This window comes from Primulina eburnea, chromosome 14 (assembly GCF_022965805.1).
Source record: "Primulina eburnea isolate SZY01 chromosome 14, ASM2296580v1, whole genome shotgun sequence".
NCBI classification, from domain to species: domain Eukaryota; kingdom Viridiplantae; phylum Streptophyta; class Magnoliopsida; order Lamiales; family Gesneriaceae; genus Primulina; species Primulina eburnea.
In genome coordinates this window covers 11,724,432-11,729,304 of record NC_133114.1, presented here as the reverse complement: position 1 = coordinate 11,729,304, position 4,873 = coordinate 11,724,432, and the positions used below count along the sequence as shown (strand labels likewise).

Here is a 4,873-nt window from a genome sequence, read left to right as displayed (position 1 = left end):
CTTCACTGGTGTGGCTGCCACTACGGGACCTGGAGTCTGCCTCTTCAAGGGCACGCTCTTCTTGGGATGCTGGAAAGAACGCTTCTTTCCCTTCCCAGGTGGACCGGTCTTTGTACCAGATGAAGAGCCCACAAAAAGAACCGGCTTCTCTTTCTTGATAGTGGACTCAAAAGTCACAAGCATGTTCACCAACTCCTCAAGGGTCGGTTCCATTTTGTTCATATTGAAATTCACCACAAAAAGATCAAACGAGCTAGGCAGGGACAACAGCAACACGTCGGTGGTCAACTCCGAAGGCAAGATCAAATCCATAACAACGAGCTTATCCACGAGCCCAATCAACTTTAGGCCATGCTCATGGACCGAGGCCCCATCTTGCATGCGTAAAGTGATGAGCTCCTTGACTGTGGCATGCCTAAGAGGCCGAGTCTGCTCACCAAAGAGCTCCTTGAGGTGCATATGAATGTCAGCAGCATTCTTTGCATCCTCAAAATGCCTCTGCAGCTCATCGTTCATAGAAGTCTGCATATAACACCTAGCCTTCAAGTCATGGTCACACCAATCCTTGTAGGTCTGCAATTCCTCAGGAGTGCAGCTAGTCGGAGCCTCAGCAGGGGGCGACTCAGTCAGTGTATATGCAATTTTCTCCAAGTTCAAGACGATCTTTAGATTTCTTAGCCAAGTGATATAGTTAGGTCCGGTTAGAACGTGTTATTCGAGTATGGCAGAAAGAGGATTGCGAATTGAAGACATTGTCAAATTTTGTACTGAAAAGTAAAACAGATAAATGTTAATGACTATTTTAAAATATTTAATAAGATATAAAGTTTGGACTTTAACTTTATAAATTTTCACTCCCACTGTTTTGAAATTTTCACTACCCTCTAGTGAAAACGGGAAACTCCTTTCCTCAGTAGGTACGTAAGGTCCAATTAGCGAATTATGATCCCGAATAATATCAGCCAATCATAATTCCTAAAAGGTAGTTTCCAATTGCATCTCCATGCAACCCTCTACGTAAACTTTTGTCTCACGTTTGATTAGGACCCAATAATATGACGTCGTTCAATCTTTACGTGTCAAGCCTAACCCATCGATATTGAACCTTAATGGACGGTCGCCATGAGTTCCCTCAATAATATGAGCCGAAATCATGAGAGTTCCACGTAGGTCACATCACCATGTCAATGGATGTCACAGCTTTCCGGCACCCAAAGCTCCGTCAATAATATGAGCCGAGCCCCGAGTACGGGTAGCGTTCATCATGCACCTATTGTCGATGGAAGACAAGGAAATTATAAACAAATTTATAATTCCCCTTTTCGGACTTGATATTAATTTTGAATCTTATTCAAAATGAGGGTTTTTAATTTTGAAAGGTCTCATCATTAATTTTATTTTAAAAGCTCGCCATGTTTGATCGTATGTTTGCCGGATTCATGCAACTTTGTTATTATCATAATAATAACGCACATACTCATTATTTATAACATATCATGCATATATTATAAACAGTAAACAAACAAGGATGATCAATCGCCCCAAAACTAATGGCCTGTGTGAGCTAAACACGGGCCTAGGTCCAATCCTAGGGTAAATGCACGGGATGCAATGCAACTATTACATTAGCTTCCAATATTTACATGTCTTCGATCTTCATAATCATCATGGCCACCATCTTCCAATCTTGATCATCCACTATACTAATATTTACAAATAAATATCCATGGCAAATAGGGATACATCTCATGGGGGTGGGAACGGGCCATAAACCGAGCCCACTTTATAAATTGATAATTATTACAATCATTCAACACAAAATATCCTAGCATACACCTAGCAAATTGGGTTTGGGCTTTTGATCATCCTTCATGCATAATATCACATATCATACACCATCAATTAATTATCACCATAATTAATTGATCCAATATTATATATCTTGAACCAATCACTAACCGCCACAATTATAAACTAAATTAATAAAGTATACAAACACCTTTGTCTACTTTCCAATTAATTTATTTATAACCGAATTTCTTATAAATCACAATTTACTATAAATAATTAAAGTCCAACTTCAATTATTTATTTTACGAGAAAAATTTGCAACTTTTGTAATTTTAAACTTAAGGGCCCAAAAACTTATTTTCACCAAAAATATTTTGGCCCATTTAAAATTCACAAATATGTTAGCCATCCAATGGCCCAACAACTCAAGGCCCATGATACTTTTTCAATCCAAAACACTTTTGGAAACCCTAGTCGTCATCGCCGTCGCCGGAGCTCCGTCGCCGGATTCTGGCAACAAAATTTTTTTTTTTTAATTTTTGAAGGGGCTGTTCGGGCAGCCTCTCGGGCTGCCCTTGCTGCCCGAAACGGGCAGTCCCTCGGGCAGCCCGAGCTGCCCGACATGGGCAGCAACATGCTGCCCGAAAAAATCCCCACAAAGGCTTTGAAATTTGTTGCAAACTTTCATCTCATGCGGTTAGAAATCATTCTCAATATAATATCTTGTATTTGCTACACAAAATCGTAACCATAGCTCGGATATCACTTGAAAGGTGATCGGTTACGGTGACCGGAAGCGCAACGGAAGTCAAAAATTTTTATTTTTCATGCTAAAATTTCGGCCACCATGTTTTTGTTCAACAAATGCAATAAAAACACATTATGACTGTGGGGACCCGGACGCTAATCAAGTTCTTACTCATAAATGGGACTAATTAATCAATTAAAAACAGGGTCTAAATTTTTTTTTTAAAATGCGGAATGTAGTGACATCAAACATATATACATACATCTCAGTACATAAACTACAATACAAGTCCTGTACTGCATACATTCAAATTAAACTAAGGTTTAAACAACTAATGTCAAGTGTCCAACCCTATCTCTAGTCCAAGTCCGGAGCCTCCACTCTAATCATGATCTCTCTCATCTCCTGGACCCTGATCCTGTCCCACCTGTTGTCAAGTACACATACAAACAAGACAACAGCCGGATAACTCCGGTGAGAATAAATCCCAGTATAAATCAATGAAACATGCAATCATATAAACAATATAAAGCATGTAATCAGGTAACATGAATATGTATCAAAATCTGAAACAGAAACAATATCAAATCAAGCTGTCGACAATACTAGTAGCTACGTCATTTAAGACTAGACTCAATCCTAGTCTAGGGATCCCGATTTCCAGATGTGGTATTCCTATATCGAATTCCGTAATAGGAGGAACCGTAATTCTATTACTCGATATAACCCTATCCGGTGTTCCTATATCGACTTCCGTAATAGACGAATTCCTATTCCCTGTTACTCGATATAACCAAACATCTGGTGTCCTGACCTAACCGTCATGGACTGTAGCTCTATCGCTAATATCCTATCTTGAGACATCGTGCAATGTGCCGTGGCGATACCACCACTATCCGGCACTTCTGTCACAAGATAACTCGTCTAATACCTGTCATCTATAATTCAAGAGAACAAGTACATTAGTCAATTCAATGCAAATATCCATGCAATAAAATAAAGTATGTGATTTAGGGAAACTCAAGTCTAAACCGACTCAAGTCCATCTCGCAATACCACATTGACTTATACCTTTCTTTCGTCGGTTTCTGGCTCAGTCAAAGTCCTGAACTCACAGTCTGTCTGGCAATGACAATATCAAGAATCTCATGTCAATATACCATTCAAATTGATAACAATCTGATCAATCTGGATTTAATTAAAAATCAACAGTATAACGGTACAATTCCACTATCCCCGTCAATACAACATCACCAGATAATAGTTACAATCCATAACCCATATCCAGTACAATCCATAATCCAATCATAATTCAAATCTGTCCGGTATACATCAATATACCTCCAAAAATTCATAACAATTCCAGAATCAATCTGTTTTCAGATCTGACTTTGATTCTATGATGTCTAACATGTCAAGAACATCATATATGAATTATATCCAATTCCTACAACATCATAATTTCAAATGATACCAGAACTCAATAAAACTTACGTCCAGTTGTAGCTCGTGTCGAGAGGAGTACGGTACTGTGTCCGGATTCAAATTCTGATAACCGGCTCTTGAGAAATCAAATTTCTCACGGATGAAGAAGTTGGAACTTTCCCTGAAGCTTCCTTTGTTTCCCTCGTAACTTTCTGAATTGTGAATTGAAGATTACTCTTAAATTGCATGGTAGAAGACAAGTGTCTCACTTTCCCATTATTGCACTTTAGCCCCTGAAGTCTTAACTATTTGCAATTTGGCCCTCCCAACTCTTTTTAATTCCATTTCAATCCTAATTAATTACAAAAACCGTGGAATCTAATTCATCATTCCAAAATTCGTAAATTAAATAATCTCGGATTAAAATGATATAATCTCGGGCATTACAATTCTCCCCCTCTGAGACATGATTTCGTCCTCGAAATCTCAAGCAATCATATCACAGGCAATCAAATCAGAAATTTACATCAGTGAAACAATGCTTGGAATTCCTGTCTCATATCTTATTCAGTCTCCCAAGTGGCTTCTTCAACGCCATGACGAGTCCATTGAACTTTCACAAGAGGAATCCTCTTTGTTCTGAGCTATTTTTCTTTACGATCTATAATCCGGATCGGTTTCTCGACATAACTCAATGTCTCATCCAGCTCAGTCTCGTCTGGTTGAATCACGTGAGAATCATCAGAGAGATATTTCCGCAGCATTGATACATGAAAGACATCATGTATTCCGGATAATGAAGGCGGCAAGGCAAGTCGATAGGCACGATCCCCTATCTTTTCAAGAATTTCATATGGGCCGACATATCGTGGAGACAGTTTCCCTTTTTTGCCAAATCTGACAACTCCT

General features: G+C 38.9%; 1 long non-coding RNA gene across 1 annotated transcript; it reads right to left on the bottom strand.

Moving 5' to 3' along the window:
* Positions 1–2,776: 2,776 nt before the first annotated feature.
* Positions 2,777–4,346, bottom strand: LOC140812981 (uncharacterized). Its single transcript, XR_012113807.1, has 3 exons — positions 4,034–4,346; positions 3,611–3,661; positions 2,777–2,966 (listed from the first exon to the last, which is right to left on the bottom strand). It is a non-coding gene; the product is annotated as an uncharacterized lncRNA (long non-coding RNA).
* Positions 4,347–4,873: the final 527 nt, after the last annotated feature.